At 43.8% G+C, this 14,701-nt stretch overlaps 1 protein-coding gene across 1 annotated transcript in view; it reads left to right on the top strand.

Annotated features, from left to right (window-relative positions):
- Positions 1-580: 580 nt before the first annotated feature.
- Positions 581-14,701, top strand: part of GRIK5 (glutamate ionotropic receptor kainate type subunit 5) — a 446,124-nt gene continuing 432,003 nt past the window's right edge. The window contains exon 1 of the mRNA XM_073570753.1: positions 581-2,024. The gene's annotated coding sequence lies outside the window, so the exon portion shown is untranslated. The remainder of the gene's footprint in view (positions 2,025-14,701) is intronic.

Genomic DNA, 14,701 nt, shown 5'->3' on the forward strand with positions numbered 1-14,701 from the left:
TGATCTATGGCCAAATTCACGTTTTGAACCAAATTTTGCTTCGGATACCAAATCTGAAAAGGCAAACGCCATTTCCATGCGGTGCACACCTGCGCGGATTTTCACCACAGTAATTCAAGTATCACAATCCTTATTTTCCATTAATTCCGGATGGGAAAAAGATAAAAATTCTCCCCATTAAATAAGGCTCCAGAAATCGAATGGATGGAATGTGCACATCTACAGAGCGGTGGCTTTCATCTGCAGCTGAGGCAGGGGCCATGCAGCCCCCCAGATCATCGCACCAATCTATTTTTCCCCCGAAGCCGCATACATTTTTTTTTTCCTTAATTTTAATGCCAGTCAGTAAATTTACTGACATCCGTCCTCCGTACACAGTGGAAGCCTCTATGAATAAATCAGTGCATGGATTTATCTGACCGACTGCAGCAGCAGAACAATGGGGGTCTATGTGCGTGAAATAGAGGGTCTATAGTAAAAGGGGATCTGCATGTATAATGTACACGGGGGTCTGCGGGAGGGGCGGGTGGGTGTAAGAATAATTCGATGACATTTTGTGCGGACGTGAACGTGACACAATGCGATGTGATGAGTATCCTTCATGACTCTGCTGCATCGCTTCCCCTCCAGCAACCCTTGAATGAATGAGGATCGAGGAGGGGGGCGGGAGGGATGAGGACGACGTCTTCTGGTGTGGACACAACCTCAGCACCCGTGCAAGAGGACGCAGGGATAACGCAAGGGAACTAAGTGACTCTAGCAAGTGGGAAAAAAAAGGGATGAAAGAGAGCAAGGATGGATGGATGGAGGCGTGGTGAACTGATATAGGGAGAAGTGCGAGACTCCTGCAAAGGGAGGGAGATAGGAAAGGAAACGACTAGGAAATGGGAATAGAGACGGCAAATCTGGACTTGTCCCTTTGCTCACTGCACCCTCCTGCGCACCATGTATAAGTATACAATCTCCGCTCTGCTGCATCCTCTGCACGATGGCACCGCCGCTCTGCATTCGTAGCTCCCTCCGCCTGCACACCGCTCTTCAGCCCTGCTGTCCATTTCTCCGCACCGACAGCCACTTTACATGCAAATTCCGCTCCGTTCTGCACACACAGCTGTACTAGGGATTTTAAAGGAGGCCTACAGTCTGCATCCCACCCTCCTGGCGTTGCCCGTCTTCAGCTCGCCGGATGGAGAAGATCTTCTTTGTGAGCCAAAGACCTCCAACCCATTGACTTTGGCCCCCACACCCATATTTGGCCCCCATTTCTCAGGATTTTCACGTTTCTATGCTACATCCAGTCTTCCTGCGGTGAGAACCTTGATCTACCTCTCCTCCTCCTCCTCCTCTCCATCCCTAGGAAGTCTACACATCTGTATTTCGCAGCCCCCTGTGGACTCCTGGCTCTATGGACATCAATTTCCCATCTGTCGGGACTTGGTAGCAGGGTGGGTATCAGCATGGCCTGCTATAAGTGCCCCCCTTTTAGACTTCTAGTCCTGTTCTGCCAGATCTGTGCCATCGCAGGGGGATTGTCGTGATCGCCGGCTAAGTCTAGGGGGGGCTTCGAGGTTTGTTTAGTCCCTCTTTCTGGTACCATCACGTCAGCGGAAGCCCCCTCTCCTGTGGGACTCTGTGCCTTAATGACATTACCATAGTCTTGCATCGGATTGCTGGGGGGATAAAAGAGTGTCAACTGCCTACTCCCCACCCCTCAAAAAAGGACGTGATTGTCCCTTTTTGCAGATCAGGCTGAATATCACCCCCCACCCCTCCGCGCGCTGTCTCCGGGAGACGAAAAGGAATTGAGGAGGGAGAACTGAATTGTGTAGACGAGGGAATGGATTCCTTGTGTTTTGTCTTAGGGGGCTCTTGGAAAGGAGTGTGATCCACCTCTTCCTCCGTCCACATCATAATTCCCCCTCCAGCTTCCCTGCATCCCACCGGTGTGATCTACTGAGGAACCAAGGACCAGAGAGGAGAGGGCTCCCCATCCTGCACTGCTCTGGCTGCATCCTCATCTCTCTGTGAGTACATCCTACTACTCCTTCTTTGGGGGGGAGGCCCAGAAAATAGGGAAAGGAGGGGTGAACATTCACAATTGGGTGGGCAAAAAGAAGGTGATATGAAAATTCATTAAGGGGCCCTTTAAAAATGGCGGTGCAGTTTAGCATCACAGGTTTGGGTCTGTAGAGAAAGGGTAGAAGAAGGATGGGGTACAACTGCAAATATTATATTCATTAGGATAATCCCCCCATTATTTATTCATCTCCATTGCCAGCCTTGACCATGAATGAGGATGGTAAAGATTCAAAGTGGGGGTGCAGTTTTCCAAGTAGCTCCCCAACAATCTTCAGTTAGGCCTGGTTTGTAGAGAGGGTACAGAAGCTTCTTAGTGTCTCTGACACTTGATGAGAAGTCATGGTGCCAAGTTGGTGGCAACCTATGGGGGGCAACGCCACTTAATGAACCATCATTCTGTCAGGTTGATGGCAACCTAAGAGTGTCAACGTCACTTAATGAACCATCATGGTGTCAGGTTGGTGGCAACCTAAGAGTGTCAATGCCACTTGATGAACCATCGTCGTGCCAGGCTGGTGGCAACCTAAGGGTGTCAATGCTACTTGTTGAACCATCATGGGGCCAGATTGGTGGCATCCTAAGGGTGTCAACACCACTTGATGAACCATCATGGTACCAGGTTGGTGGCATCCTAAGGGTGTGAACGTCACTTGAACCATCATGGTTACAAGTTGGAGGCATCCTAAGGGTGTCAACACCACTTGATGAACCATGATGGTGTCAGGTTGGTGGCAACCTAAGGGTGTCAACGTCACTTGATGAACCATGATGGTGCCAGGTTGGTGGCAACCTAAGGGTGTCAACACCACTTGATGAACCATCACGGGGCCAGGTTGGTGACAACCTAAGGGTGTCAATACCACTTGAAGAACCATCATGGTGCCAGGTTGGTGGCAATCTAAGGGCGTCAACGCCACTTGATGAACCATCATGGTGCCAAATTGGGGGCATCCTAAGGGTGTCAACGCCACTTGATGAACCATCGTGGTGCCAGGTTGGTGGCAACCTAAGGGTGTCAATGCCACTTGATGAACCATCATAGTGCCAGGTTGGTGGCATCATAAGGTTGTCAACCCCACTTGATGAACCATCATGGTGTCTGGTTGGTGGCAACCTAAAGGTGTCAACACCACTTGATGAACCATCATGGGGCCGGGTTGCTGGCATCCTAAGGGTGTAAACACCACTTGATGAACCATCATGGGCCCAGGTTGGTGACATCCTAAGGGTGTCAACACCACTTGATGAACCATCATGGGCCCAGGTTGGTGGAATTTAAGGTTATTGGCATTTTATGGGTTACACTTAATGAGCCGTCATGGTGCCATGTTTTGGGGATATATTAAGGCTTACTTAATCACTTGATGAAGTCATGGTGCTGTGGCATTTTAAGGGTTACAGAGCCATTTGATGAGCTGTCATGGAGCAAAGTTTGTAGCATCTTATCGGCCTACAGTACGTTGCCACTTGGTGAGGCCTCAGGGTACCAAGTTGGTGGCATTTTAACGGTTACATTGCCTCTTGATGAGCCATCATGGTGCCAAGTTTGGTGACATTTTAAGAGTTACATTGCCACTTAATGTGTCATCAGGGAACCAAGTGGGTGGCATTTTAAGGAGTTGCACTTTGACGTGAGGCTTCATGGTACCAGGGTGATGGTAATCTAATAAAGTTGACATGTACTCAACAGATGTAAGGGCGACAATGCCACTTGATAATACGTCATGGTGCCAAATTGGTAGCGTTTATTGGATTACATTTCCACTTGACGAGGGTCTTGGTACATATTTGTTCTCATTCGTACATGTGCACAGGTTGGGTGTGAATATTCTACGCTCGTCTCGCTCTACGTATATATGACTTGTACTCTTGTATCCCTTGTTGCAGTTGATACATTGTTACATATTTCTTCCCACCTATATAACAATCTCCATCTTTCCCGATGGTCTATACATCATATTTTTATTCCGCCGTCTGGCTTTGTGCACATTTACATGACGGATAATGTGGTTCTCCGCACTTTTGTCTGGCGCTCTGGATGTATAGAAAGAGAACTGTACACGGAACATGCGGTCTCATGAATCTGATACAATCTCTTATGGAGGGAAGTGTTTCCAGAGTCGCACACAGGAGACCACATGAACGCACGCTGCCGCCGACCAGATGGGATTCTGGATGGAGACGGATTTTTGATGCTTCATGTCAGATATATTGACGAAAGATAAGATTTATTCCTGGTTTGATTAAATCCCGGCAGTGACATCTGTATCCACTCGATCTTATCCTGACCTCGGCTGAGGTCTCTGGATGAGCAAAATGTCTGCTCACCGATATCATGTCATGCTCAAGTGTGCGCTGCACCGGCAACCGAGCCTTACAGGGTTTTATAGGAAGAGTCATTACTACAGGAGTTTAGATTTTTATAAAGAAAATTGTTACCCTCCAAAATAAACAGGTGATCTGTATTATAGGGTTATTGCAAGTATTGTATTACACCTTCCATTAGGCCACTCACTGGGCAGATGAATTATAAGAAAATCCATCAAAGGAAAGAAAAACTACAGCCGCCATAGATACATGAAAGTAATATACTTCAGAGCTGCACTCACTATTCTGCTGGTGCAATCACTGTGTAGTAGTAATCTAATGTATGTACACGTTGACAGCAGAATAGTGAGTGCAGCTCTGGAGTTTAATACAGGATGTAACTCAGGATCAGTAATGTATGTACACAGTGACTGCACCAGCAGAATAGTGAGTGCAGCTCTGGGGTATAATACAGGATGTAACTCAGGATCAATAATGTAATGTATGTACACAGTGACTGCACCAGCAGAATAGTGAGTGCAGCTCGGGGATATAATACAGGATGTAACTCAGGATCAGTACAGGATCAGTAATGTATGTACACAGTGACTGCACCAGCAGAATAGTGAGTGCAGCTCTGGGGTGTAATACAGGATGTAACTCAGGATCAGTAATGTAATGTTTGTATGCAGTGTCTCCACCAGCAGAATAGTGAGTGCAGCTCTGGGGTATAATACAGGATGTAACTCAGGATCAGTAATGTAATGTATGTACACAGTGTCTCCACCAGCAGAATAGTGAGTGCAGCTCTGGGGTATAATACAGGATGTAACTTAGGATCATTTCAGGATCAGTAATGTAATGTATGTACACAGTGACTGCACCAGCAGAATAGTGAGTGCAGCTCTGGAGTATAATACAGGATGTAACTCAGGATCTGTAATGTATGTGCACAGTGACTGTACCAGCAGAATAGTGAGTGCAGCTCTGGAATTTAATACAGTATGTAACCCAGGATCAGTACAGGATCAGTAATGTGTTTACACAGTGACTCCACCAGCAGAATAGTGAGTGCAGCTCTGCTGTATAATACAGGATGTAACTCAGAATCAATAATGTAATGTATGTACACAGTGACTGCACCAGCAGAATAGTGAGTGCTGCTCTGGGGTATAATACAGGATATAACTCAGGATCAGGAATGTAATGTATGTACACAGTGACTCCACCTGCAGAATAGTGAGCGCAGCTCTGGGGTATAATACAGGATGTAACTCAGGATCAGTAATGTAATGTATGTACACAGTGACTGTACCAGCAGAATAGTGAGTGCAGCTCTGGGGTATAATACAGGATGTAACTCAGGATCAGTAATGTAATGTATGTACACACTGACTGCACCAGCAGAATAGTGAGTGCAGCTCTGGGGTATAATACATGATGTAACTCAGAATCAGTACAGGATCAGTAATGTAATGTATGTACACGGTGACAGCACCAGCAGAATTTTGAGTGAAGCTCTACGGTATTATACAGGATATAACTCAGGATAAGGTGGTAAATGCAGATTTATAAGTCACGAAGGGTCTACAGAGAACTGAGTGTCATCTTACAAAAGTAATAGATTTATCCAATGTAGAATATATGGAGGAAACTAAGAAGCACTATAGTATTAAGCGATTCACAGAAGATTTCTTTGTCAGGGCAGTTCAAGCGTTGTGGATTTGTAGAGAACAGCGAGGTATTTTGTATGATAAGTGATGCTGAGCACTTTATTACATAAGTCGTATCTACAGGGAGAAAAGATTGGACTTTACAATGTCTCAGACTAGAATAGGCGGGTGTGTGACGTGTGCCTGCCCGGCTCTGCACATCTCTGCTTGCTTTAATATATTTTATTATAGAAAAAATAATGGAAAACAACTTTACTCCTGACGACATATCGTCTGTGGACCATTGTCAGCGAAAAGACTGCAATCACCCAAGATTAGTCGCAGAAATGTGAAGTAGATTTGAACACTTGGTAATTGCCTCTCTTACTTCTAAGTAGTTCTCATGTCTGAACAATCTGACATTTTTTTACCCAGCAGAGACTGGAAGTTCGAGTCATTCAAGGAGTTATCCTCAGAGTCAGCCATATTTGATTAGTAAGGATATGCAAAGCAAAGGTGTCCACCATCCTTACCACTCGAGGCTAGTTCCGCTTTTGCAATTATTTTTATTGCTTCTGTTCATCCACAATTAAAAAAATGAAGCAAAGTTGCCAACAGACATGATTAAAAAGCTTCTGCCGTTTTTTGTATACAGCTCCTTTGCATAGGTATGTGTTGCCATGGTTACAGCCTTCAAACAATCTTTGTGTAGTACAGTCTGATCCTGCAGTCCACAGCTCTGTACATTGTCTTGACCATGAATGGTACTGGCGGCTTCTTATTTTCTCTACAGTGGCCACTATAGGTGAAAAGGGGTATTGCAGAGCACCCATTTAGATTATTAAGCAGCCAGCAATTTAGATTATTAGGCAGACGCTCACTGAAAGATATTTGTGTAACACACTCATAAATACCATAATTGTAGAATATATTACCGTTGCTTTCTTTAGGATAATATGTTAGTCAAACTATATCCTAAATATTTTAAAGATTACAGATTCTGAGAATATCTCGCAGATCCTTACATACACCGGGAACTAAGGCCCGGAGTTGGGTTTATGGCTCAGAGCTGTTTTAACTGTATGACTTATTTATATGGTATTAATTATAAGAAATAACAAATAAACATCTAATTAGAATATTAATTAACACGACGTTCCCCCGACTCTGCAGTAAATCCCCACAGGCAGGTGTGTGCTCTGCATTGCAACTGACTGATCATTCACTGACCATACTTTGAGCCCAAAGACATTGAATTGTGAGATTGCAGCTAATGATTGACATTGGGGTGTCACTGGGATGAGCATGTTCCAATGAGACCAGAGCAAAAAAGTCACAGATTTCGAAGCAAGTTATCAGAAACTTGCTTGCATATTATAGGCGGATTGCACCAATTGAATGTGGCTAATCTGTACGTAAACCCCTTGATAGTTAAGCGTCAAATCCTCATGAGAAATTTCAGTGTCCACCTCGGATTTCTGCCACAGATTTCATTGTACTCGTAATTACATAAGAGCATTGCCTAGGAGTTTAGTGACATGACCATATAGTGGCTATAATTTTGTTCTTGGGCATAATTTATAACCTGACTTTGGTTCTCAAGACTTGAACTAATGGCATCATAGGCATATACTGTATGTTGTTGATGGTTTCAGGACTCAAACTCACTGTTGGGCTGGGACTCGCGACTGTAATATGGATGATAAAATATTAAATTCCTGTGGCACATGCCATCTTGCCTTCACGTTGCCGAATCATCTCAAAGCAGATTTAGGTCCAAACCAGAACTTAATTAAAAACTTTCAGGAATTTCACCTTACAGATGTTAACCTTTCCAATCTATACATTTAAAACATAATTTGGGAGCCATAAAAAAATAACCCAGAGGCCTTTAACCCCTTTACCCCAAGGGTGGTTTGCATGTTAATGACAAACCAATTTTTACAATTCTGACCACTGTTCCTTTATGAGGTATTAACTCTAGAATGCTTCCATGGATCCCGGTGATTCTGACATTGTTTTCTCATGACATATTGTACTTCATGAAAGTGGTAAAATTTCTTTGATATACCTTGCGTTTATTTGTGGAAAAAAATGGAAATTTGGTGAAAATTTAGAAATTTCTCAATTTTCCAAATTTGAATTTTCATGCCCTTAAATCACAGAGATTTTTCACATAAAATACTTATTAAGTATCATTTCCCACATGTTTAATTTACATCAGCACAATTTTGGAACCAAAATGTTTTTTGTTAGGAAGTTATAAGGGTTAAAAGTTAAGCAGAGATTTCTCGTTTTTACAACACCATTTTTTTAGGGACCTCATCACATTTAAAGTCACTTTGAGGCGTCTATATAATAGAAAATACCCAAAAGTGACACCTTTCTAAAAACTGCACCCCTGAAGGTGCTTAAAACCACATTCAAGAAGTTTATTAACCCTTCATGTGCGTCACAGGAATTTTTGGAATGTTTAACAAAAATGACCATTTAATTTTTTTTCACAAAAAATTTACATCAGATCCATTTTTATTATTTTACCAAGGGTAACAGGAGAAACTGGACCAAAAAAGTTATTGTGCAATTTCTCCTGAGTACGCTGATACCCCTTATATGCCGTTTGACTTTTCAATGCAAAATTGGCTGGAATTGAGATTGGATGCCATGATGCGTTTGGAGAGCCCATGCTGTGCATAAACAGTGGAAACCCCCATAAGTGACACCATTTTGGAAACTAGACCCCCTAAGGAACTTATCTAGATGTGTGATGAGCACTTTGAACCCCCAAGTGCTTCACAGAAGTTTGTAATGTAGAGCCGTAAAAATAAAAATTCATATTCTTTTCCCAAAAATTATCTTTTCACCCCCAATTTTTTATTTTCCCAAGGGTAACAGGAGAAATTGGACCCAAAGAGTTGTTGTGCAATTTGTCCTGAGTATGCTGATACCCTATATGTGGTGGTAAACCACTGTTTAGGCGCATGGCAGAGCTCGGGAGGGAAGGAGCTCCGTTTTACTTTTTCAACGCAAAATTGGCTGGAATTAACATCAGACGCCATGTCGCATTTGGAGAGCCCATGATGTGCCTAAACAGTAGAAACCCTGCACAAGCAACACTATTTTGGAAACTAGACCCCCTGTTATGAATGAATCACCGAGGAGGAAAAACAAAAACATGCTAAGCCACAGAAAACCAGAGAGGCTGGTAACTAAGCGGATTGCAGACCCCTGATCCTATCCACACAATTAGCAGTAGCCGTGGAGCGTACCTACGATGATCCGAGACGCCTTGTCACAGCCGGAGAACTAAATAAGCCTAAAGCAAGAAAAGGGGAAATCTAAACTGCCCCAGATCAGACCCCAAAGCAATAGACAGCCCCCAAACATGTATTGTCGGTGAGACAAGATGAAAACACAAACACAGATAGAAAAATAGGCTGAGCAAACGAAGGGGCCCACACTAACTAGAAAGGACAGGAAAGGAAAGATGCTGTCTGCAATCACGCACAAAACCCTGCCAAAAAATGTCCAACACTTTCTGATAACAAAAACCCTGAAGTCGCTAGACTACAATTCCCTATATCAGCACTCTGGTATATTCTGAAGACAGAGCAAAAAGACCAATCTGATCAGGGACAAAAAGCAAACTGGCATAAACAGAGACATAAGAATGGAAATTCAGCACAGCCCTAGCAGGGGCTGGCTGACCACAAAAACTGAGTAAACCAGACCAAATCTCATGTGAAAAAATAGCAGAGCACACTTAGCTTGAGAAGGCAAGAACAGAGCTGGAAACCAGAACCTCAGGGCAGGAAAAAATCACCAGCACAAAATAAGGGAGTCGGCTGTCTTAAATCCAGTCAGAGACTCCTGATGTCCACTCACAGTCCTCCTCCTCAGGTGGCAGGTCTCTGCCATTTAGATCAGCTTCATTACCTACTGTCACCACTAGAGGGAGCCCGGATGGAGAACTCACGACTCCTCTGTTAACACAGCCAGCTCCACCACCCTCACCAGAAGCCAGAGGTAAACCAGAAAATGAGTTCACAACAGTACCCCCCCTTGAGGAGGGGTCACGAACCCTCATCCACGCCACCAGGCCGATCAGGATGGGCCCGGTGAAAAGCACGAACCAATCTATCGGCATGAATGTCAGAGGCAGAGACCCAAGAATTGTCCTCTGGCCATAACCCTTCCACTTGACCAAATACTGGAGTCTCCGTCTAGCCAGACGAGATTCCAGTATTTACCTCATATTCCACATTACCTTCAACCAACACAGGGTCAGGAGGTGCCGCCATAGGAACCACTGGCTCAACAAACCTCTTCAACAGAGACTTATGAAACACGTTATGGATCTTAAACGTAACTGGAAGAGCCAATCGAAAAGAAACCGGGTTAAGAATCTCCAAAATCCTATAAGGTCCAATAAATCTTGGCTTGAACTTTGGAGATGCAACCTTCATAGAGATATTTTTTGACGACAATCAAACCATATCACCCACTTTAAACCGGGGACCAATGGTCCTATGCCGGTTGGAAAACCGCTGGGCCTTTTCTTGAGAGAGGGACAACTTATCCACCACTTGGTCCCAAATCTGCTGCATTCTCTCTACCATAGTGTCAACACCTGGGCAGGCTGAAGATTCCACTTGCCCTGAAGAAAATCGAGGATGAAACCCAAAGTTACAGAAAAAGGGTGACATCAATATGGCAGAACTAGCTCTATTATTTAGGGCGAATTCGGCCAAGGGTAAAAATGAGACCCAATCATCCTGATCAGCAGATATAAAACATCTCAAATAGGACTCCAAAGTCTGGTTTCTTCTCTCAGTCTGCCCATTGGTCTGTGGGTGAAACGCAGAGGAGAAGGATAACTGAATTCCCAGCTTGGAACAAAAAGCTTTCCAAAATCTGGAGACAAACTGGACTCCTCTGTCCGACACAAAGTTCTCAGGAATCCCATGCAACCGAACCACCTGTTGTAAAAACAAGGGCACCAACTCTGAGGAAGATGGCAGCTTTGGGAGTGGTACAAGATGGACCATCTTAGAAAATCTATCACAAATCACCCAGATAACAGTCATTCTCTGAGATACAGGAAGATCAGAATTAAAATCCATTGAGATATGGGTCCATGGCCTCTTGGGCACCGGCAAGGGCATCAACAACCCACTAGAATGAGAACAGGGTTTAGACCTGGAACAAGTCCCATAAGACTGCACAAAATTCCTGACATCACGAGCCAACGCGGAGCAATGAATTTCAGAAATCACTCTCTTCCTCCACTGGTCAGGAACATACAATTTTCCCATAGGACAACGCTCAGGTTTGTCCTCCTGAAATTCTTCCAGGGCATGTCTGAAATCGGGCAAGATGGCAGAAAGAACTACCCCCTCACCTAGGATGGTAGTAGGTTTGGTCACAATAGGAGAATCAGCAAAGAAACTCCTAGAAAGGGCGTCTGCCTTAACATTCTTTGTGCCCGGAAGAAAGGAGACCACAAAATCAAAACGCGTGAAAAACAAGGCCCACCTAGCCTGTCTAGGATGCAAGCGTTTGGCCGACTCCAGGTAAATCAAATTCTTGTGGTCAGTGAGGACCACAACTTGATGTCTAGCTCCCTCCAACCAATGTCTCCACTCCTCGAATGCCCACTTCATGGCCAACAATTCCCGATTCCCCACACCATAGTTGCGTTCAGATGGGGAGAACTTTCGGGAAAAGAAGGCACAGGAATTCATTTTAGAAGTCACAGGATCTTTTTGGGACAAAACAGCTCCTGCACCAATGTCCGAAGCATCTACCTCTACCTGAAATGGAAGTGAGACATCAGGTTGCAGTAAAACCGGAGCAGAAGTGAACCTCCGCTTCAGCTCCTGAAATGCCAAAACAGCCTCTGGAGACCAATTCAGCACATCAGCGCCCTTATTGGTCAGATCAGTCAGTGGTTTGGCAATACCAGAAAAATTAGCTATAAATTTACGATAAAAATTAGCAAAACCCAAAAACTTCTGGAGAGCCTTCAAAGAAGTGGGCTGAACCCAATCATAAATGGCCTGTACCTTGGCTGGGTCCATTTCAATAGTTGACGGAGACAAAATAAATCCCAAAAATGAAATCCTCTGTACACCAAAAAGGCATTTCGATCCCTTAACATACAGGGAATTCTCTCTCAAAATCCGGAACACAGTCCGAACATGTTCCACATGAAAATCCCAATCACTAGAAAAGATCAGAATATCATCCAAATAGATGATCAAAAACTTATCCACAAAGTCCCGGAAAATATCATTCATGAAGGATTGGAAGACATAAGGGGCATTAGTGAGCCCAATTGGCATCACCAGGTACTCAAAATGTCCCTCCGGAGTATTAAACGCCGTCTTCCATTCATCCCCATGCTTGATGCGAATAAAATTATACGCCCCCCTGAGGTCAAGCTTAGCAAACCAGCAGGCACCTCTAACTTTGGAGAATAAATCAGAAATCAGGGGTAACGGATACTGATATTTAACCGTAATCTTGTTAAGGGAACGATAGTCAATACAAGGCCTTAATGAACCATCTTTCTTAGCCACGAAAAAAAACCCAGCACCTAAGGGTGAAGAGGATGGTCTAATATGACCCTTCTCCAACGACTCCTTAATATAAGATCGCATAGCCTCGTGTTCAGGTACAGATAAGTTGAAAAGCCGACCCTTGGGAAATTTACACCCAGGGCTCAGCTCAATTGCACAGTCATAACTCCTATGAGGAGGCAGGGATGCAGACTTACTCTCACTAAATACATCATAAAAATCAGCCAAATAGTCAGGAACATCATGAGACTGGGGAGAGGTGGAGAAAACAGGAGTGTCACCAAGAGCACACCGACAGCCCCAACTCACCAAAGACACAGATTTCCAATCCAAAACTGGATTATGGATTTGCAACCAGGGAAAACCCAGAACAATAGTATCATGCAAATTATGCAGTACCAAAAATCTACCATTTTCTTGGTGGTCTGGGGCGACCCACATTATCACCTGGGTCCAAAACTGAGGTTTATTCTCCACCAAAGGAATAGCATCAATACCCCTCAAAGGAATAGGTGTCCGCAGAGGTATCATGGGAAAACAACAACGTTTAGCAAAATCCAAACCCATCAGATTCAAAGCCGCTCCTGAATCCACAAAAGCCTTGGCGGAAAATGTGGATAAGGAGCACATCAGTGTAATTGCCAAAAGAAACTTAGGTTGCACGCCACCCACAGCAAAAGTGTGTGCAAAACGTTTCTCTCGTTTAGGGCAGACAGAAATAATATGAGAGGCATCTCCACAGAAAAAACACCTTCTACACGCCTTCTATACTCCTGACATTGCACCCTAGACAAAACTCTATCACATTGCATAGGTTCAGACATTTATTGAAAAGGTGGCAGCGCCTCCCGTGTAGTTTTACGCTCACGTAAACGCCGATCAACTTGAATGGCTAATGACATAGAATCGTCAAGACCAGAGGGAACAGGAAATCCCACCATAATATCTTTTACGGTTTCTGATAAACCCTTGCGAAAGAGAGCTGCCAAGGCACCATCATTCCATGTAGTAAGGACCGCCCACTTTCGGAATTTTTGACAGTATAACTCTGCAGAATCCTGACCCTGGTTCAATGCCAATAGGGCTTTCTCAGCTTAATCAATAGCATTAGGTTCATCATACAACAACCCCAAGGCTTGAAAAAATGCATCCACATTAGTCAGAATAGAATTTTCAGGTGTCGCTAGCAGAGCAAGGGAGAATGATGAGAGCCATGTTCAGCACCCAGCATCTGGCACTGGGGAACAGCGCTTACTGTAACGCTTGTTCCCTGGCACCTGTCCTTGTGGTACTGATGCGACACACGCATGCCAAATGTGTGCTGCAAGTATTACACACACGGATACTGATATCTCCAATACCGGAAATATCAGGACATGTAAAATAGGCCTTATAGCTGGTTTTTATGTTTGGCTGCTATCACATGCTAAAAGATGCTTTTTATTGCAAAAAAAATAGTTTTTGCATCACCACATTTTGAGAGGTATAATTTTTCCATATTTTGGCAGAGTCATGTGAAGGCTTGATTTTTGGTGGACGAGCTGATGCTTTTATTGGTACCATTTTCGGGAACATAACATTTTTTTATTGCTTTTTATTCTGATTTTTGGGAGACAGATTGAGCAAAAACCAGCAATTCATGAATTTCTTTTGCGGGGGTGTTTACACCCTTCCGTGTGTGGTAAAACTGATAAGACAGTTTTATTCTTTGGGTCAGTGCGATGACAGCGATACCTCATTTATATTTTTTTTATGTTTTGGCGCTTTTATATAATAAAAACTATTTTATAGAAAAAATAATTATTTTTGCATTGCTTTATTCTGAGAGCTATAACTTTTTTATTTTTCCGCTGATGGAGCTGTATGGTGGCTCGTTTTTTGTGTGATGTTTTCAGCAGTACCATGTTCATTTATATCCATCTTTTTGATCGCGTGCTATTCCACTTTTTGTTCGACGGTATCATGATAAAGCATTTTTTTTGCCTTTGTTTTTTTTTATTGTTTTTCACTAAAGGGGCTAACTGGGACAGTTTTATAGGTCGGGTCATTGCGGACGTGGTGATACCAAATATGTGTACTTTT

The sequence above is a fragment of the Dendrobates tinctorius genome, unplaced genomic scaffold, assembly GCF_039654945.1.
Source record: "Dendrobates tinctorius isolate UK_male_01 unplaced genomic scaffold, ASM3965494v1 ptg000028l, whole genome shotgun sequence".
NCBI lineage: Eukaryota > Metazoa > Chordata > Amphibia > Anura > Dendrobatidae > Dendrobates > Dendrobates tinctorius.